Source organism: Salvelinus alpinus, chromosome 1, assembly GCF_045679555.1.
Source record: "Salvelinus alpinus chromosome 1, SLU_Salpinus.1, whole genome shotgun sequence".
NCBI lineage: Eukaryota > Metazoa > Chordata > Actinopteri > Salmoniformes > Salmonidae > Salvelinus > Salvelinus alpinus.
In genome coordinates this window covers 62,967,359-62,989,927 of record NC_092086.1, presented here as the reverse complement: position 1 = coordinate 62,989,927, position 22,569 = coordinate 62,967,359, and the positions used below count along the sequence as shown (strand labels likewise).

At 43.6% G+C, this 22,569-nt stretch overlaps 1 protein-coding gene across 4 annotated transcripts in view; it reads left to right on the top strand.

Annotated features, from left to right (window-relative positions):
* Nucleotides 1-7,118: 7,118 nt before the first annotated feature.
* The window catches only part of camkk1a (calcium/calmodulin-dependent protein kinase kinase 1, alpha a), a 151,021-nt gene continuing 135,570 nt past the window's right edge, over nucleotides 7,119-22,569 (top strand). For all 4 annotated transcript variants that reach the window (XM_071413467.1, XM_071413450.1, XM_071413458.1 and 1 more), the window contains exon 1: nucleotides 7,119-7,392. The gene's annotated coding sequence lies outside the window, so the exon portion shown is untranslated. The remainder of the gene's footprint in view (nucleotides 7,393-22,569) is intronic.

Here is a 22,569-nt window from a genome sequence, read left to right as displayed (position 1 = left end):
CATCAACACAGTACATCCACCTCACATTTGTTGACCACTCCACACCCACTGGGGACCTCTGTCCAGGAGAATGGAGACAGGTGGTACAAGTGGACACCAACTTCCTAGACCCAAGAAAAATCTAGTCAGACAGGGCAACCAGAGTTGCTGTACACGTCCGCAACAACCGCAAGGACTACTTCCTCACACCAGCTGTTTGAGTTTCATTCCAGGATGCTGCTATCACACGTGACAACTTACAGTAAATGTTCAACTGTTTGTGGTTTAGAAAACATGTTTGTACTTACACTGTATGTTCCTTTCCTCTGGTTGATTATTGTTTTATACAGGGCATTCCGAAAGTATAAAGACCCCTTGACTTTTTACACATTTTATGTTACAGCCTTATTCTAAAAATTATTAAATGGTTTTTTTCCCCTCATCAATATACACACAATAAATATCCCATAATGACAAAGAAAAAACAGTTTTTTAGAAATGTTTGCAAATGTTCACGCTACAAGGTTAGCACACCTGTATTTGGGGAGTTTCTCCCATTCTACTTTGCAAATCCTCTCGAGAACTGTCAGGTTGGATGTGGAGCGTCGCTGCACAGCTACTTTCAGGTCTCTCCAGAGATGTTCGATGGGGTTCAAGTTCGGGTTCTGGCAGGGCCACTCAATGACATTCAGAGACTTGTCATGAAGCCACCCATGCTTTGTATTGACTATGTCTTAGGGTCGTTGTCCTGTTGGAAGGTGAACTGTCGCCCCCAGTCTGATGTCCTGAGCACTCTGGAGCAGGTTTTCATCAAGGATCTCTATGTACTTTGCTCCAATCATCTTTCCCTCGATTCTGACTAGTTTCCCAGTCCCTGCTGCTGAAAAACATCCCCACAGCATGATGCTGCCAACACCATTTATTTTATTTTTATTTCCCGTTTATTTAACCAGGTAGGCCAGTTGAGAACAAGTTCTCATTTACAACTGCGACCTGGCCAAGATAAAGCAAAGCAGTGCACAAAAACAACAACACAGAGTTACACATAAACAAACGTACAGTCAATAACACAATAGAAAAATCTATGTACAGTGTGTGCAAATGTAGAAGGGAGGTAAGGTAATAAATAGGCCATAGAGGCAAAGTAATTACAATTTAGCATTGACACTGGAGTCATAGATGTGCAGAGGATGATGTGCAAGTAGAGATACTGGGGTGCAAAAGAGCAAGAAGATAAATAACAATATGGGGATGAGGTAGTTGGGTGTGCTATTTACAGATTGGCTGTGTACAGATACAGTGATCGGTAAGCTGCTCTGACAGCTGATGCTTAAAGTTAGAGAGGGAGATATAAGTCTCCAGCTTCAGTGATTTTTGCAATTCGTTCCAGTCATTGGCAGCAGAGAACGGGAAGGAAAGGCGGCCAAAGGAAGTGTTGGCTTAGGATGACCAGTGAAATATACCTGCAGCAGCACGTGCTACGGGTGGGTATTGCTATGGTGATCAGTGAGCTGAGATAAGGCGGGGCTTTACCTAGCAAAGACTTATAGATGACCTGGAGCCAGTGGGTTTGGTAATGAATACGTAGCGAGGGCCAGCCAACGAGAGCATACAGGAGGCAATGCTGGGTAGTATATGGGGATTTGGTGAAAAAACGGATGGCACTGTGATAGACTACATTCAGTTTGCTGAGTAGAATGTTGGAGGCTATTTTGTAAATGACATCGCCGAAGTTGAGGATCGGTAAGATTGTCAGTTTTACAAGGGTATGTTTGGCAGCATGAGTGAAGGAGGCTTTTTTTGCGAAACAGGAAGCCGATTCTAGATGTAATTTTGGATTGGAGATGATTGTTGCGAGTCTGGAAGGAGTGTTTACAGTCTAACCAGACACCTAGGTATTTGTAGTTGTCCACATCTTCTGAGTCAGAACCATCCAGAGTAGTGATGCTAGTCGGGCGGGCGGGTGCTGGCAGCAATCAGTTGAAGAGCATGCATTTAGCTTTACTAGCATTTAAAAGCAGTTGGAGGCCTCGGAAGGAGTGTTGTATGGCATTGAAGCTCGTTTGGAGGTTTGTTAATTAACACAGTGTCCAAAGAAGGGCCAGAGGTATACAGAATGGTGTCGTCTGCGTAGAGGTGGATCAGAGAATCACCAGTAGCAAGAGCGACATCATTGATATATACAGAGAATAGAGTCGGCCCGAGAATTGAACCCTGTGGCACCCCCATAGAGACTGCCAGAGGTCCGGACAACAAGCCCTCCGATTTGACACACTGAACTCTATCTGAGAAGTAGTTGGTGAAACAGGTGAGGCAGACATTTGTGATACCAAGGCTGTTGAGTCTGCCGATAAGAATGCGGTGATTGACAGAGTCGAAAGCTTTGGCAAGGTCGATGAAGACGGCTGCACAGTACTGTCTTTTATCGATGGCGGTTATGATATTGTTTAGGACCTTGAGCGAGGCTAAGGTGCACCCGTGACCAGCTCTGAAACCAGACTGCATAGTGGAGAAGGTACGGTGGGATTCGAAATGGTTGGTCATCTGTTTGTTAACTTGGCTTTCGAAGATTTTAAAAAGGCAGGGAAGGATGGATATAGGTCTATAACAGTTTGGGTCTAGAGTGTCTCCCCCTTTGAAGAGGGGGATGACTGCGGCAGCTTTCCAATCTTTGGGGATCTCAGACGATATGACAGAGGTTGAACAGGCTAGTAATAGGGGTTGCAACAATTTCGGGGGATAATTTTAGAAAGAGAGGGTCCAAATTGTCTAGCCCAGCTGATTTGTAGGGATCCAGATTTTGCAGCGCTTTCAGAACATCAGCTGTCTGGATTTGGGTGAAGGAGAAGCAGGGGGGGCTTGAGCAAGTAGCTGCAGGGGGTGCAGAGCTGTTGGCCGGGGTAGGGGTAGCCAGGTGGAAAGCATTGCCAGCCGTAGAAAAATGCTTGTTGAAATGATTGTTTATCGTAGATTTATCTGTGGTGACAGTGTTTCCTAGCATCAGTGCAGTGGGCAGCTGGGAGGAGGTGCTCTTGTTCTCCATGAACTTTACAGTGTACCAAAACGTTTTGGAATTAGTGCTACAGGAAGCAAATTTCTGTTTGAAAAAGCTAGTCTTAGCTTTCCTGACTGACTGTGTATATTGGTTCCTGAATTCCCTGAAAAGTTGCATATCGCGGGGGCTATATGCTAATGCAGTACACCACAGGATGTTTTTGTGCTGGTCAAGGGCAGTCAAGTCTGGGGTGAACCAAGGGCTATATCTGTTCTTAGTTCTACATTTTTTGAATGGGGCATGCTCATTTAAGATGGTGAGGAAAGCGCTTTTAAAGAGCAACCGGGCATCCTCTACTGACGGTATGAGGTTAATATCCTTCCAGGATACCCAGGCCAGGTCGATTAGAAAGGCTTGCTTGCTGAAGTGTTTTAGGGAGCGGTGACAGTGATGAGGGGTGGTCGTTTGACCGCAAACCCATTACGGACGCAGGCAATGAGGCAGTGATTGCTGAGATCCTGGTTGAAGACGGCAGAGGTGTATTTAGAGGGCAAGTTGGTCAGGATGATATCTGAGAGGGTGCCCGTGGTTATGGATTTAGGGTTGTACCTGGTAGGTCCCTTGATAATTTGTATGAGATTGAGGGTATCTAGCTTAGATTGTAGCGCTGCCGGGGTGTTAAGCATATCCCATTTAACAGTACAAACTCTGAAGATCGATGGGGTGCAATCAATTCACATATGGTGTCCAGGGCACAGCTGGGGGCTGAGGGGGGTCTTTATCAAGCGGCAACATTGAGAGACTTGTTTCTGGAAAGGTGTATTTTTAAAAGTAGAAGCTCGAATTGTTTGGGCACAGACCCAACGTCCTCACGTAGACTACATCGGTAATGGTCGATCAGGGCCCTCTCATTCCATCCCGCGCTGGCAGCCAGGGTCCTGAAGTCCAGTGCGAATTCCTGTGCGCTCCTCATCCCCTGTCTGAGATGGAACAAGCGTTCCCCCGCCGCTCTCCCCTCAGGTGGATGATCGAAGACCACCCAGAAGCGGCGGGTGAAATCCTCATAGCGGACCGACGCTGCGTCATACTTCCCCATTCAGCGTTGGCCCACTCAAGCACCTTCCCCGACAGACAGGAGATGAGGGCGGACACGCTCCCGTATCCTGAGGGAGCCGGATGGACGGTCGCCAGGTAGCGCTCCAACTGGAGCAGGAACCCCTGGCACCCGGCAGCCGTCCCATCATATGTGCTCGGGAGCGAGAGCCGAATCCCACTGGGTCCAGGTGACGGAGGGGTGGACAGCGGGGTGGGTTGTGGTGGTGGTGTTGGTTGGAGTGAAGTTGATGGGGTTGTGGGAAAACCCCCTCTTTCCCATCGCTCCATGGTGAGTAGCACTCGATCCATGGCTGTGCCAAGATGTTGGAGCATCGTCGCGTGCTGCTGGATGCGTTCCTCCACTGGGTCCGGAGGACTGGGTGCACCTGCGGACTCCATAAAGAGGATGCGGGATTCTGTCAAGTGTCAGCTGTGCAGAGGTGAGGATGGAGTCAGGCGCAGGACACAGAACTGAGTAAAATAACATACTTTACTCTGAAAAATAAATCAGCCAAGTAAATCCACGCAGGGATAACAAACCCTAACACAAAAGACTAACACAAGACCAGGAACAATCACGCACAAAAAAAAATGAGAACCAGAGGGTTAAATAGGGAAATAATAATAACGTAATGGGAACCAGGTGTGTACAACCAAGACATAACAAATGGAAAAAGAAACGTGGATCGGTGGCAGCTAGAAAGCCGTGACGACAACCGAACAAGGAGAGGCACCAACTTCGGCGGAAGTCGTGACAATATAATACATTTTCAAAGACACAAGTAGGCATACCTATTTCAAATATGTGATTACACTGTAAACATTGGGAAGAAGTGGAATAATAAAATAAGTGTGGGGAATAACAATAATGTTCTTCCTGACAAGCATAGTAATTACCCTATATTTTAGCCCATTTTTAAGAATGATAATTGTTCCACTGATCAGACGAAATAAAGTAAATATATAAAATAAGATGACAAAATCTGCCCCTACATCCTAACCAAATTATTATTTTATTAAATTGTCCCCCTCTCTAGAATCAAAATTACACTTTTCGTTTCACAATCTGTTTGACAAAATAATTGACATAGTTACAAATAAGGTAACCCTACCAAATTTCCCCGCTAAAACATACCGTTGTTACAGTCTAAATGCCAATCACCAAACGAGAGGACTAAGGCAAGTGTGGATTAAATCGACTTTGGTACATGCTGTCAAAAGGCTGCATTCTGCAATAACAGGGACGGGAGAAACATTGTACATAAAACAACGCCACCGTACTGCTCTTTTTATAGTTTAATAAATTTAGCGGAGAAAGTTCTATCTCTCAATCTATCTCCTTTCTAATCTTGAGGGGCGTTTCTTTAAAACATGCACCCAATTCCCTTGATCCCTTACGTAACTAGACTAATCATATGCTTAAATATACGGTTCACATTGTTCTGGCAAGACAGGACAATGCTAGAGGATCTGCGCGTGATGTTAAATTGCACGCTCAAATGCTCCGATTTCAAAACGATTTGGAGGACAGTTGAAAAGTTCAGGCACTGACTATACAATGGAACTATTCGAAAGATAAAAGCAGTACTTTTCAATGCGTTATATATGAGACGTGCCAAACGTATGAAAAGCATCAAATGCGTGTGTCTCACGGCCAAAACGTGAGAGTTGGCAGCTGTGACTGGCTAGGATCATTTATGCAGCAGGTTAGGATAATTAACGTAGCAGGTTTGGAGACTGAAGTTAAGGAAAATAGTTAGCGAAAATGCTCTCCTAATCTGCTAGGGAAATCACTTCGTATCGAAGTGACGTGAAAAGAGTGTCCCTTGTTTTAACCGGTCAACCAATCCACATTTACGGGATTGGTTGAACAGTGCCGAAAATAGCCGTTTTTTTCTACTCAATAAGACCAGTATGTAGGGGATATATACTGAACAAAAACATGAACGCATCATGCAACAATTTGAAAGATTTAGCTCAATTACAGTTCATATAAGGAAATCAGTCAATTGAATCTATGGAGTTCACATGACGGAAGGGGCGCAGCCTGGGAGGTCATAGATCTAGGTCCACCGACTTGGGAACCAGCCCAGCCAATCACTCCTCCCTGATGTGGAGGTCCTGGGCTGCAGTTGTGAGGCTGGTTGGATGCACTGCCAAATTCTCTAAAACGACGTTGGGGGCAGTTTATGATAGAGAAATTAACATTCAATTCTCTGGCAACAGCTCTGGTGGACATTCCTGCAGTCAGCATGCTAATTGCATGCTCCCTCAAAACTTGAGACATCTGTGGCATTGTGTTGTGTAACACAACCGCACATTTTAGAGGGACCTCTTTTTGTCCCCAGCACAAGGTGCACCTGTTTCTTAATATGCCCCACCTTTCAGGTGGATGGATTATCTTGACAAAGGATAAAATGCTCACTAACAGGGATGTAAACAAATTTGTGCACAGCATTTGAGAGAAATAAGCATTTTATGTGCATATTAAAAATATTGTATTTCAGCTCATAAAACATGGGACCAGCACTTTACATGTTGCTTTTATATTCTTGTTCGGTGTAGTTTCAGAGCGTTTATTTGAGCCTGTTGTGTTAGGTTAATTGCGGAAGAGAGGGTGTGAACAATAATGTACATAAACCCTGGATCTCTAATGCTATGCATTGGACAGGGAGATGCACCGGTCGGCCATATTGCCACTCCCCAGCAGAAGCAGTCCTCTATTGGAATTAATGGAATTCTACAGTATTTCAATAAAACATGTTTCAAGGACAAAATTACATGTATTTAAGTATTTCGTTGTTGTAGTGGGGACAGTACCATTATAACTTTCTAAAAAGTATACTTTAAGGAAAACGTTTGCGTACATTGTTTTATGTTTATCTCACTTAATGTAATTCAAACGTATGCATTATGGTGTCTACAATAGAATAATCGTGGCAAAAAAATATATACTTGAATAAATGCATTTCTTTGCAAGGTGTGGGCGCGGTGGCTTCAAAACCGCGCCCCCTAATATTCGACTGGTGTATATATAGATCATTGGGTGTGAACGATGGGACAAATTTCAGCGCACAATATAGGGGACAAGGCGTGTGTGTGGAATGATACGGGCGTGTTTCATGTTGGATTTATAAAAGCGGTTGTCCGACATAAAGTCATTTTCAGTTGTTGTAGCCAATATTATTCGGCTTTATGTTAGTGATTGAACGCTGTGTCACTGTCACAATACCGACTATTCCAGCTGGGACATCAATCTTGTGCTCGAGGGCTCTCCAAAACATATTGGTCCAGGCGTACTGTTTATTCCGGTGATTATTTCGGTGAGTGAAACTTTTTGAAATACCATTGGACACATTTGTTTACCCCACAATGTCATATGCCTGTCATAGCTTTCCTACTCTTGTACGGGCTTAGGGTATGGTCAATTGTGTAGGCTATTGCAGCATTTGGAACAAAAGAACCTGGATTCATGGATTTTAGCACTTTATGTACCTAGTCTTTCATGTTGTTGCTTCGGGCTTAGGGTATGGTCAATTGTGTAGGCTATTGCAGCATTTGGAACAAAAGAACCTGGATTCATGCATTAGGCTACCTACTGTATACCATTGTTCGCATGCACTGTACATGTTGCCTATACTGTAGTCTGTTCTTCACACTTTTATTCTCTCTCTGTCTGAAATGTCAAGACAAGTTTACATGCTGACGAACATAATGTCCACCCTTTGTTACAATGTAGTAGCCCCTTGACATTCAATTGATGTGTATGTTACGAGCTGCGATTATTGCAATAGGTAAAGCCATTTGTGCACTCACAATTTTGGCATTTTCAAGGTAATATAGAATGTTTTGAATGCTAAAGCAGCATTTATTTTTATTTTATTTATTTAACCTTTATTTAACCAGGTAGGCAAATTGAGAACACGTTCTCATTTACAATTGCGACCTGGCCAAGATAAAGCAAAGCAGTTCGACACATACAACAACACATAGTTACACATGGAGTAAAACAAACATATAGTCAATAATACAGTGAAAAAAAAATAAGTCTATATACAATGTGAGCAAGTGAGGTGAGATAAGGGAGGTGAAGGCAAACAAATATATGTATAAATAAATAAAATAAATAAATAAAAATATAAAAGGCCATGGAGGTGAACTGAATACAACACAGCAAGTAAAATAAAACTAAAAAAAAACCCTGGAATGGTTGGTTTGCAGCGGAAGAAAGTGCAAAGTAGAGACAGAAAATAATGGGGTGCAAAGGAGCAAAATAAATTAATAAAATAAATACAGTAGGTAAAGAGGTAGTTGTTTGGGCTAAATTGTAGATGGGTTATGTACAGGTGCAGTAATCTATGAGCTGCTCTGACAGCTGGTGCTTAAAGCTAGTGAGGGAGATAGGTGTTTCCAATTTCAGAGATTTTTGTAGTTCGTTCCAGTCATTGGCAGCAGAGAACTGGAAGGAGAGGCGTCCAAAGGAAGAATTGGTTTTGGGGGTGACTAGAGAGATATACCTGCTGGAGCGCGTGCTACAGATAGGTGCTGCTATGGTGACCAGCGAGCAGAGATAAGGGGGGACTTTACCTAGCAGGGTCTTGTAGATGACCTGGAACCAGTGGGTTTGGCGACGAGTATGAAGCGAGGGCCAGCCAACGAGAGTGTACAGGTCGCAGTGGTGGGTAGTATATGGGGCTTTGGTGACAAAACGGATGGCACTGTGATAGACTGCATCCAATTTATTGAGTAGGGTTTTGGAGGCTATTTTGTAAATGACATCACCGAAGTCGAGGATTGGTAGGATGGTCAGTTTTACAAGGGTATGTTTGGCAGCATGAGTAAAGGATGCTTTGTTGCGGAATAGGAAGCCAATTCTAGATTTGACTTTGGATTGGAGATGTTTGATGTGAGTCTGGAAGGAGAGTTTACAGTCTAACCAGACACCTAGGTATTTGTAGTTGTCCACATATTCTAAGTCAGAACCGTCCAAAGTAGTGATGTTGGACAGGCGGGCAGGGGCAGGCAGCGATCGGTTGAAGAGCATGCATTTGGTTTTACTTGTATTTAAGAGCAGTTGGAGGCCACGGAAGGAGAGTTGTATGGCATTGAAGCTCGCCTGGAGAGTTGTTAACACAGTGTCAAAAGAAGGGCCAGAAGTATACAGAATAGTGTCGTCTGCGTAGAGGTGGATCAGAGAATCACCAGCAGCAAGAGCGACATCATTGATGTATACAGAGAAGAGAGTCGGTCCAAGAATTGAACCCTGTGGCACCCCCATAGAGACTGCCAGAGGCCCGGACAACAGACCCTCCGATTTGACACACTGAACTCGATCAGAGAAGTAGTTGGTGAACCAGGCGAGGCAATCATTAGAGAAACCAAGGCTGTCGAGTCTGCCAATGAGGATGTGGTGATTGACAGAGTCAAAAGCCTTGGCCAGGTCAATGAATACGGCTGCACAGTATTGTTTCCTATCGATGGCGGTTACGATGTCGTTTATGACCTTGAGCGTGGCTGAGGTGCACCCATGACCAGCTCTGAAACCAGATTGCATAGCGGAGAAGGTGTGGTGGGATTCGAAATGGTCGGTAATCTGTTTGTTGACTTGGCTTTCGAAGACCTTAGAAAGGCAGGGTAGGATAGATATAGGTCTGTAGCAGTTAGGGTCAAGGGTGTCCCCCCCTTTGAAGAGGGGGATAACCGCAGCTGCTTTCCAATCTTTGGGGATCTCGGACGACACGAAAGAGAGGTTGAAGAGGCTAGTAATAGGGGTGGCAACAATTTCAGCAGATAGTTTTAGAAAGAAAGGGTCCAGATTATCTAGCCCGGCTGATTTGTAAGGGTCCAGATTTTGCAGCTCATTTAGGACATCAGCTGACTGTATTTGGGAGAAAGAGAAATGGGGGAAGCTTGGGCGAGTAGCAGAGGGGAGGGCAGTGCTGTTGTCCGGGGTAGGGGCAGCCAGATGGAAAGCATGGCCAGCCGTGGAAAAATGCTTATTGAAATTCTCAATTATAGTGGATTTGTCGGTGGTGACAGTGTTTCCTATCTTCAGAGCGGTTGGAAGCTGGGAGGAGGTGTTCTTATTCTCCATGGACTTTACGGTGTCCCAGAACTTTTTTGAATTTGTGTTGCAGGAAGCAAATTTCTGCTTGAAAAAGCTAGCCTTGGCTGTTCTAACTGCCTGTGTATATTGGTTTCTGGCTTCCCTGAAAAGTTGCATATCACGGGGGCTGTTCGATGCTAATGCAGAACGCCATAGGATGTTTTTCTGTTGGTTAAGGGCAGTCAGGTCAGGAGAGAACCAAGGGCTATATCTGTTCCTGGTTCTAAATTTCTTGAATGGGGCATGCTTATTCAAGATGGTGAGGAAGGCATTTTTAAAAAATGACCAGGCATCCTCTACTGACGGGATGAGATCGATATCCTTCCAGGATACCCCGGCCAGGTCGATTAGAAAGGCCTGCTCGCTGAAGTGTTTCAGGGAGCGTTTGACAGTGATGAGTGGAGGTCGTTTGACCGCTGACCCATTACGGATACAGGCAATGAGGCAGTGATCGCTGAGATCTTGGTTGAAAACAGCAGAGGTGTATTTGGAGGGCAAGTTTGTTAGGATGATATCTATGAGGGTACCCGAGTTTACGGAATTGGGGTGGTACCTGGTAGGTTCATTGATAATTTGTGTGAGATTGAGGGCATCAAGCTTAGATTGTAGGGTGGCTGGGGTTTTGAGCATGTTCAAATTTAGGTCGCCTAGCAGCACGAACTCTGAAGATAGATGGGGGGCAATCAGTTCACATATAGTGTCCAGAGCACAGCTGGGGGCAGAGGGTGGTCTATAGCAGGCGGCAACGGTGAGAGACTTGTTTTTAGAGAGGTGGATTTTTAAAAGTAGAAGTTCAAATTGTTTGGGAACAGACCTGGATAGTAAGACAGAACTCTGCAGGCAGTCTTTGCAGTAGATTGCAACACCGCCCCCTTTGGCCGTTCTATCTTGTCTGAAAATCTTGTAATTGGGGATGAAAATATCTGAGTTTTTGGTGGTCTTTCTAAGCCAGGATTCAGACACGGCTAAAACATCCGGGTTGGCAGAGTGTGCTAAAGCAGTGAACAAAACAAACTTAGGGAGGAGGCTTCTAATGTTAACATGCATGAAGCCAAGGCTATTACGGTTACAGAAGTCATCAAAAGAGAGCGCCTGGGGAATAGGAGTGGAGCCAGGTACTGCAGGGCCTGGATTCACCTCTACATCACCAGAGGAACAGAGGAGGAGTAGGATAAGGGTACGGCTAAAAGCTATGAGAATTGGTCGCCTAGAGCTACTGGAGCAGAGAGTAAGAGGAGGTTTCTGGGGGCGATAAAATAGTTTAAAGGAATAATGTACAGACAAAGGTATGGTAGGATGTGAATACAGTGGAGGTAGACCTAGGTATTGAGTGATGATGAGAGAGATATTGTCTCTAGAAACATCATTGAAACCAGGTGATGTCATCGCATATGTGGGTGGTGGAACTGAGAGGTTGGATATGGTATAGTGAACAGGGCTAGAATCTCTACAGTGAAATAAGCCAATAAACATTAACCAGAACAGCAATGGACAAGGCATATTTACATTAAGGAGAGGCATGCTTAATCGGGTGATCAATAAGGGTCCAGTGAGTAGAGGTTGGTTGGGGTCGTGGCGATCCAGACAGCTGGCCGGGTATGTGGCTCTCGGTAGCAGCATGGGATGGAGGTCTGTTTGTAGATACCTCGTGCGTTTCCGTCGGTAAGTTAGTGGGGTTCCGTGTAGTGGGGTTCCGTGTGGAAGAGGGGATCAATCCAAATTGGCAGAATAGATATAGTGACCCAAGGAGAAAAAAATAAATAAATAAAAAATAAAAATAAATAATAGTTGTCCGGTATGCTTATTCAGGTAGCAGCCGATAAGACAGCTAACGATTAGCGGGCCTCAGGTGAGCGTTCAGGTAACGTCGGGACGGAGGTGCCAGTTGGATAAATCCCTCGGGCAGATAACGTCGGCAGTCAGACGTGAAGGCCCGGTGGGGTTCCGTATCTGCAGCAGCAACAAAAGAAACGTGTCCGGATGGTGATGGAACTCCTCAGCTGGCTAGCTCCAGGATGATTTGAGTTTGCTCCGGGGTCGACGTAAGCCAATCGTCACACGGTTTGCAGCTAGCTAGCTGCGAAGTCAAGGTGCAAGTGACCAGAGCCTGCGGCTGGAATCCGGGGAAACTGAGAGAGAAGAAAAGTCCCGGAATGCTCCGGTCCGAGTCGCGTTGCACAAAAGTGCCGGTAGATTATCGAGCTAGAGGAATAGCTGATGACCACAACACGAGGGCAGCTGAAAACCAACGCTAGCCAGCAAACCGGCTAATTTCGGGGCAGCTACAGATTAGCTTCTGGCTAGCTATCGGAGTAGCTACTGGTTAGCTTTCAGGCTAGCTTCTGAATTAGCCCCTGGCTGGCTTCCACGATGGATTTTCAGTTTGAGGTAAATATTACTTTTTAGTAATTGGTGAAGCGGGTTGCAGGAAAGCTTTTGCAGGAAAGCTTTTGTAGTTGAGTTCTTGGATAATAAAATAAATAAAAGATAAGTGAAGAGAGGTGTAAATATATATACAGGACACAAACAATACGGAACAGAAAAAGACGTCTGAACTGCTAAGCAACCTTGGGGGAAGAGTCCAGGACAGCATACTGTCCTTCCCAGTGGCGATTTTAGCATATAAATCTTGGTGGGGCAAAAAAGAAAGAAAAGTGGGATGCATGCCAGCACAGCCACTACACAACACTAAACAGTACATGAATTGCACTATAACGGTGACAAACGGTGCTCACAAACGGCCTACATAAAGCTGTCCCAACAGCAGTCCCAACATCTTACCACTGCTACACCTGACTATCAGCGGAGCAGTGTCTGGCAGCAAAACAATTAATTCAGCACCATAGCCTTTAAAGAAAACATAGCTGATGTGGCTGACTTGCTTAAACAAATGTGGTTTCTAATGACAATTGAGATGTACAAGCTATATCATAAGGGGAGGACTAGCAGATAAGAGGCAATCCGTAATTTCGATTAAGACATAAATGAGCAAGCTAGGACTGACATAGTCAACATAATATGTGTTTAGCACTTTTGAAATGTACAGCGACAGAATTCAGAACATGGGCCGTTCTTACAGTGTTCTCCCTGTACACCAAGTCAGAACTGTAGGATAAATAAAAGGGGCATATAAGCAAACAATGAAAACTCTTACAATATTCGATGATTACATTTCTCTAAAACAGGTTATAGGCTACATGTGCACCACCAAGTCAGAACAGTAGGTGAAATTAAGAGGGGTAAAGAGACCAAATTATTATGGTGAGGTACATGGGCTACTAACATCTTACTACATAACATACAGTATCACTTTCTTAGCTACAGTATACACAACTCCCTGGCATATTACAGAATTTATGCAGCATCATACAATACATTTTTGGACTCACCTTGTTGTGCTGTGCTCACTTGACAGGAAGGTGGCGCGGCGGTCCTTTGTGGGCAAATTTTGTCATCAAAGTCTGACATTCTCTGTATGTATTGTGCTTTCAAAACAACTGGGAACTCGGAAAAAAACATGATCGAATCATGATGACATCATTGATCTTCAGGTCGTAGCTCTAGAAAATAGGCCGGATTTACAATTCCGAGTTGGATGACCGTTCAAAACACCTTCTTAGATGGGCACTTCTAATGTAACTCTATGGCAGCACCCAAGGGGCTAGAATTGTTTTGCTCTGCCCTTAGACTTGGCGGTGACGTAGTGTCCCCATGAGTGACAGAACACTGAGCCAATCACGGCGCAACACTTTTCTGCTGGCTTGCCCCACCACCACAGAAAGCTCTGGAGCTAGGCTGAAACACCTGCATTTTGGACTGCCTTACTCAAGAAAACAAAAAGGAAACCATGCTTACATGTGGCTTTATTAACTTGGTGATATATTTTTTTTTACATTGTTTGCAAACTGATATGTGACACGTATTAATACCAAAATAACATGCAAAACAGGCAAGCCCCACCCCAAAAAAAGAATGATGTGTCCTTCCTATGCATTTTCTGTCAATGTCCTAGCCCATTCATATACACTAACTACCTTGCTAACTACCGTGCTTCTATACCTGCATTGCTTGCTGTTTTAGGCTGTTTTAGGCTGGGTTTCTGTACAGCACTTTGATATATCAGCTGATGTAAGAAGGGCTATATAAATCAATTTGATTTGACCTTAGCGCCTATTGATGATCATATCTTCTGGCCGGGGGTTTTGGTAAGCGCTCTGACGCTTGCTCTAAACTAGGGGTGTAGGACCTACATTCATATAGTTTATTGACTGTGTCCAGCTCGCTAATAATCACCGAAATGAAAGCTAGACAGTCAGGGAGCATCGAAAATAAATATTTTTGTTGCAAATTTTGACAGTAAGGAAATATAACCAATTTTCAGTGCGTCCATCCAGACCTCCAGAATGTGGACCCCAGGGCAAAATTTGTTTGACACCCCTGATCTAAACATTAAAACGCATCGCTTGCGACACGGTTTTGGAAACATAAGGAAAGTATATTTCATATCAGCAAGAAATAATAATAATACTAAAATAATTACTACACAACTTTATAGGTTTAAGGTTCCCACAAGGCCATATTTCCACATTACACGCTTGTTTACAGAAAGCCGACAGAAAACAGTGGACTACCTGTGCTAATTAGCTACAGTATCTGCGTTTCCGAACACCTGTGTGTAAATGGAAAGAGGACGCCAGAAAAATGTTGTCACTGAAAATACTATTGGCTGCAACTGTGTTAAAACAGGTTATATTTTGTATAATGTGGAATGGGCCTATTGAGTGATGTCACTATTTTAAGTCAGCAAGTAGTGATTCCTTAATTCACCATGCCAAGTCTCTTTGATACAGGCTTTGTCTACAGTGCTACCCAATACTTGCATGTCTTGGTTAGAGAGAAAACACAAGTAAAGCAGTGGTCATAGTCCGAGTGGCTGGGCACTTAGCAGGGCATTCATCAGCAAAACAGTAAATGATCATGTTTTTGAGTCTTTGATACAGTCGTTGTGTACTACCCACAATACCACAGCAAAATTACTTTCTGGCTATATAATGCTATATAAGGCTGTGCACTAGATTATTATCAATGAGTCCATAATTGACCAATATACAGGCATTGTTTACTAGTACTACCCACCACACCACAGCACATCAAATCGTAACTACTGTGCTGCTGCTCATTAGGCCTTATTACCAATATGGCCTATGATTGATCTGCCGGGAGAGGAGTGTCTGATACAGCTCATTACATTCACTGTCATCACAATGTGTGTCTGTCTGTGTGTGTGTTTGTGTCTGATTTGGTTTGTGTTGGCTGAGTGGGAGATGTGATGTGTAGGCAGCAGTAGCACTACAGGTTCTGTGGGGGGTTTAACAACAGCGGTACACACACAACAGAGTCAGTTTGTTAGCTCGCCTTATTCAAATCTCAAATGCACCCTGTAATTTGCATGACATTTTGAATTTATAAGTCTGTTACTGAACCCTCTCTCTTTCTCTCGCTCTCTCAGTATGTAGGATCTTAATTTGAGGCAGTTTGCTACAGCAGGAAAATTATCCTGCAGCAACAGAGAATGTGGATTGTAAAGAATAGCCATTTTTTATAGGGGTTGATACATTTTTTGTTAGGGCAAATAAAGTCTGACATTTTAAAGTGGAAATTACAAACTTTATAAGCTTTTAAACCTCAAATACACTACAAGTTTGCATTTCCTGCTGTGCAGCAATAACAGGATGATCAAATTTAGTTCTGGCATCTGTAGGCCTCTGTTCTGTATTGGTAGCATACAGTAGTATTGGCCACTGAGATCCTCATTTCCAAATGAATGGTTTGTGTTCATTGGTGTGTATTTCAGGAAGCTGCAACATGTTTGTTTTAGTGCCTGTGTGTTTGCAACACAAGCATCACTTGTTTCTCTACGTTTTTATTTACTTCCTGTAGTGCTGAGTGTGTAGATACAATAGGCAGGATTTGTTAAATATTTGTTTTAATTAACCTTTATTTAACTAGGCAAGTCAGTTAAGAACTCATTTTTATTTACAATGCTGGCCTACCCCGGCCAAACCCTAACGACTCTGGGCCAGTTGTGCGCCACCCTATGGGACTCCCAATCACGGCTGGTTGTGATACAGCCTGGAATTGAACCAGGGTTTGTAGTGATGAACTCTAGCACTGAGATGCAGTGCCTTAGACCGCTGTGCCACTTGGAAGCCCCCAGGCTGCTGTAGCACTACTTCAACACTTTAACACTGGATGATCACATGTGCAAAGAGCAAACTGCTGAGGGGAAACCGTACAGTATCAACAGCTCTCTGGGCCTTTGTGGAAAACAGAGGGAATTGGGTATAATAATGTGTGTGTGTGTGTGTGTGTGTGTGTGTGTGTGTGGATGACAGTCTTGCTTCCAAAACATCTATTCCCAGTTTTTTTTTTAAGTAGGTGTGTCCAAACTTTTTACTGGTACTGTAGCATGTACTGTCTGTCAGATGTATGGTGATATCCCTGCTGTTTAGTGGACAGATCTGTTTAACATGACAGTATTGACCAGAGGATTTGCAGCCAGGGAGGGGCCAACAGGCTAAGCTCAGACTAGCAACAAACTACATGACCATGACGGCTACTGTAGGTGGTTGAGGTATTTCCCTCAGGGCTTGTAACATTGACAGAAGGGTTTTCCACTCCCTACGCCCTCTTCTCCTCAGTAGCAACCTCACATCGTCGGTCTCAGCCATGATGATGAGTTAGTTTGAGACTGTTGCTGCTCCTATCTGTTTCCTTACCCGTGTCAGAACTGATAGCTTGACAATAGTGAACGTCATCCCCTTTTTTCAATTGTTCAAGTGCTCTTGTACTTTTGGGTTTTGTTTTGTGTGCCTTGTTGCTGCAAATTATGGTTGTCAAGTTGGATTAAGATAAGGATATATTGCAGTCAATTAGGATTGAATAAAGCATATTGAGTTAGATGTACTGATATCATCATGAATTTAGTAATATCGAAGGGCACTATTTGGTGTAGCCCAAAGGCCAGGAGAAGGCAAAATTGAGTCGTTTCATTTTAAAGGGAATGCATACAGCTGACTATACACTTGTATCCCCGTGGACCGGTTTGTATATGAAACAATCTCCATTCAGGCTGCAAAGTTGTCGATTTACTCCATAACTCGATTTAATGGTGAGAAGGCAGAAAAAAACAGGGAAAATATCCGGGACTAGCATTGCTAGGCATTAGCTACTTTAGCATGGTGGTGGAAAATGGTGTTTCATAAAGAAAGTACACTTATTTTCCCCATTTCTTTCCGGCTTCTCGCCATTAAACTGAGTTAAGGAGGAAATCAACACATTTGCAGCCTGAATGGAAAAGGTTATATGTACAAACCGGTCCACAGGGGATACGTGTGTATAGCCGGCTGCATGCATTCCCTTTGGACGGTAAGAGGAAACTACTCAATATCGCCATCTGCCATCCTTTGGCCTACGTTTGGCGCAAAGCAGAGCTGTAGGCATATGAACTGTAGTGATGGGGGGGGGAAATCTATACAGTTACATATTGCAATGTTATTTTGGATAATGTTATATTGTTGACTCTAAATAATAATATTTTGCTACAGGAAGCGTTAGCTAGTGCTAGTCTGCTGTACCCGCGCCAAAACTTTTCATCCTATAGCTTGTTCTCCATCTTCTTTTTAAATAGGTAGCCAACATGTTTTCATCACTTTTATTTCCACGGCTGATCAAAAATGATTTACACATCTCGTCTCTCTGCAGCAGACATACTGTGAGCAATATGTTTGGAACATCAAATCCAGCCAAACTGTCTAGCTAAAGACTGTCTCTGCTTTCCAAGTGGCACCCTATTCCTTATATATTGCTCTACATTTGGTCAAAGTAGTGCACTATAAAGGGAAAAGGGTGCCATTTGGGACTCACACAGACTTTCCTAGGGTGACCTACCCTTTATGTTTGATTGAAAGGCCCAGTGCAGCGTTGCAATACCCAAATAGCCTTTTAAAATCCATATTGGATTTTAGCACTTTATGTACCTAGTCTTTCATGTTGTTGCTTGATGTTCATAGAAAAGAGCGGCCATGTTTCAATAACAGACACAGCCAGGATTCCTGGAAGTAACGGTGTGTAGCAACAACAGAGCAACTGCTTGGAGTGATATTTTGTGTGTTTCTGCCTGTCTATCTGTCGTATAAGGTCAACGACCTCCATACAAAGTCAACTTCATCACAGTATACTGTATAAACTACTCAGGCTTTTGGAAAATTGATTTGAAATGAATTCAGTTACGGTACATTTACACACTTGTTTGATTATGTCCAATTTGTGTGTGCATGCATGCATGTGTGTGTGTCTGGCTGCCTGCCTGCATGTGTATAAATGTGTAATTACGGCACTGTAACAAACAGGCCAGAGCGATGCCAGCCCGGTACAGCAGGAGTGTCAGAGAGCAAACTAATGAATTTACTCAATAAGCTCTACCCCCTGATGGTCTCCTAGGATGTGTCACAAATGGCACCCTATTCCCTACATAGTACCCTATAGACCCTGATCAAAGTTTGGTCACTCACTCCCTCTCTCCTGTGTATGTGTGCGTGTGAGTCTGTATATTTAATGTCATTGACCAGGTATGTATTCCTGTGTATGTGTTATCTGTATGGTTAGTCCTTGTGTTTAAGCCCTGTGTTTGGTGTTCCGGGAGCCTCTTTAAAAGCCCTGATCTGATCAGCCTGTGTTCCAGTCTGTTTCCCACAGAGCCTCTCCCCCTGCGCACCAGCACACTGGCTCTAGCTCTCTGTGTCCATAGATTATGCGTGTGTGTGGGATGTGCATGTGTGTAATCTGCATCCAGGTCCGTTCAGGTAAATAGAGTATTTATTAGTTTACACCACCATCATCATAGGCGGGTAGGCAGTCAGGCCAATGGCATGGTCTACAACGGAAAATGTTAGAGGCCCTCCTTTTTTTTGTTGGTGCTCTTTTAAAGTCAATTTCCTGCAAGTCTACACATTTTGCCATAGTGTAGAGAGAACATGTTTACCATTTTAAAGTTAGTTTCCTGCAGTTCTACACATTTTGTCATGGGGCTCAGAGAAAAAAATCAGTTTTGAAGCAAATCTACACATTTTGTCATGTCTTATGCTGTGTTCTTATGCTATTTGAGTGACTCAAACATTATAACAAAATCAATGGGAAACCACTGCCATGACATTTTTTGAATTTGTTATTCTCCCTGACTGTCTAGTTTATTTTATTTTGGTGGTTGTTAGTTCTCAAATATATAGCTCCATTATATTTTTTTTTACATACTTTATATCTGGTTTTAGTCTTTTAAGTTTACACTGAAAAGTTTTACCATCCTGAAAATTACCCCCCCCCCCCACAAACACAAAATAAATATATATTTTGATGATATCTTTTGGTGTGGCAGCAACAATTTTGCGCTGCTAAATTAGTATATGGGAAACACTGAGAGTGTGGTTGTTGCAAACAAACAACCAAACAAAACTCTTTTTGTTGGACTGGTTGTTCTCTATGACTCTATGAGTGCCATGCCCTTTTATTTCTCTGAAACATTATCTGCCCTTGGACCACTTAAACTGATAAAGATAGCACTTTAAAACCCCAACACTCATAACTTAATTTGTGTCAATGTTTGCAGGGCATTTGTAAAACAGACCCTGACATAATTAGCACTGTTCTGCTCCTTTTATTGGTCCGATAGTGTTTGCCCAATGATAGGAGGAGACGAGCGTTGGCTGCTTGCTAATGATTGGGACTGGAGAGAACTACAAACACACTTCTGAAGTGCTGCCCAGAACAGGTTATTAAGTGATAGGCAGACGCCAATGAGCACAAGACAATTCTCTGAAGGATACTGTCACACCCTGATCTGTTTCACCTGTCCTTGTGATTGTGTCTACCCACTCAAGGTGTCGCTTGTTTTCTCCAGTGTATTTATCCCTGTGTTTCCTGACTCTCTGTGCCAGTTTGTCTTGTATGTCCAAGTCAACCAGCATGTTTTTCCCGTGCTCCTGCCTTTTCCATTCTCTTTTTGCTAGTCCTCCCGGTTTTGACCTCGAGCCTGCCTACCACTCTGTACATCCTGGACTCTGAACTGGTTTTGACCTTTTGCCTGTCCATGACCATTCTCTTGCCTACCCCTTTTTGGATCAATAAACATCTAAGACTCCAACCATCTGCCTCCTGTGTCTGCATCTGGGTCTCACCTTGTGCCCTGATAGATACAACTTAATAAAGTGTCCTTCTGAAGCATGAGATTGTTCAGTTCAGGCTTTCACTAAATGTTCTTCTGACACTAATTTCTAATGCATGAATGTTCACAAAGCACCAACAATTTATCCTCTCCTAAGTGTTCTCCATTATGTGTCCTCAGCAGGGTCACCAAGTCCAATTTGTTGTTTTCCCATGACCGGTAAGGTGAGGTAAGCAGGCTGAGGTAACAGATCGCTGTTCTCGCCTGTGTTTTGTCTCTGGTCCTTTGAACAATCTAGGCCAGGCTCTATCTGTATTACTTTAAAATCCATACTCTCCTTGTCTCCCCTTCATCTGTACTGATTGAAAAAGACTTGACAGGTGAAAGCAATATAGCAGATGTTTCCTGTTAGAGTGGTTGGTCAGTCCTTCCAGATGAGTAAAATGAAGGAAAGGAGGTGAGGAAAGGAAAGAACAGACTTCTTAGACATCTGAAAAAAAGCCTAGAATCTGTCACTCAAGAAGAGCATGTCTCTGAGAACTGTCTGGCCCACAAACCCCATGGCTCACACCATAGACTTTTGGCTCACACTCCCTCTATGTCTCTGTCATTGGAATGTGTCTGTCGCTGTGGCCCCTTGTGGTTTTCATCACTGCACAAGCACAGAGAGATTCCAAGGCTTTTTAGGAGTGTTTATAAACCAACTATCTTCAGTTTTATGGTAGCGACTTATCCCGGGCTTACCAATAAAAGCCAGGATGTCATAGATCTTGGTAGAGGTGTATGGACGAGATTGGATTATGTTAATTATTAGATGTTTTTACACTTTTTAATTCACATCAAAGCTCTTTACCAATTAAACTGCACTGAACAAAAATATAAACATTATACAGTGCATTTGGAAAGTATTCAGACCCCTTTACTTTTTCAACATTTTATTACATTACAGCCTTCATCTCAAATGAATTAAATAAATACAAAAATCAGCAATCTACACACAATACCCCATAATGACAAAGCAAAAACTGTTGTTTTTTTTACGTTTGCAAATGTATAAAAAATGTAAAACAGAAATACCTCATTTACATAAGTATTCAGTCCCTTTGCTATGAGACTCGAAATTGAGCTCCTTTGCATCCTGTTTCCATTGATCATTCTTGAGATGTTTCTACAACTTGATTGGAGTCCACCTGTGGTAAATTCAATTGATTGGACATGATTTGGAAAGGCACACACCTGTTTATATAAGGTCCCACAGTTGCATGTCAGAGCAAAAACCAAGCCATTTGGTCGAAGGAATTGTCTGTAGATGTCACGTCCTGACCTTAGTTCCGTTTTTGTGTCTCTATTTTAGTTTGGTCAGGGCGTGAGTTAGGGTGGGCAGTCTATGTTCTTTTTTCTAGGTTGTTGTTTTTCTATGTTTGGCCTGGTGTGGTTCCCAATCAGAGGCAGCTGTTTATCGTTGTCTCTGATTGGGAGCCATATATAGGTAGCCTGTTTTCCATTGTGTGTTGTGGGTGATTGTTTCCTGTGTTAGTGTTTGTTTCACATTTCAGGACTGTTTCGGTTTTCGTTATCATTCACTTTGTTATTTTTGTATTTTGTCGTGTTCAGTTTTATTTAACTATCATGGACACTTACCACGCTGCGTATTGGTCCGATCCTTCATACTCCTCGTCTGAAGAGGAGGAAAATCGTTATAGAATCACCCACCAAAAAAGGACCAAGCAGCGTGGTAACCAGGAGCAGAGGGTTCTGGACTCCTGGACTTGGGAGGAGATTTTGGATGGTAAGGGACCCTGGGCACAGGCTGGGGAATATCGCCGCTCCAAGGAAGAGCTGGAGGCAGCTAGAGCGGAGCGGCGCCACTACGAGGAATTGGCACGAGGTAACGGGCACGAGAGGCAGCCCCAAAAAATGTTTGGGGGAAGCACACGGGTAGATTGGCGGACTCAGGTAGGAGACCTGAGCCAACTCCCCGTGCTTACCGTGGCGAGAGAGTGACTAGGCAGGCACCGTGTTATGCGGAGAAGCGCAAGGTGTCCCCAGTGCACACGCATAGCCCGGTGCGCTACATCACAGCTCCTCGAATCGGCCGGGCTAGAGTGGGCATCGAGCCAGGAGGGATGATGCCGGCTCAGCGCATCTGGTCTCCAGTGCGTCTCCTCGGCCCGG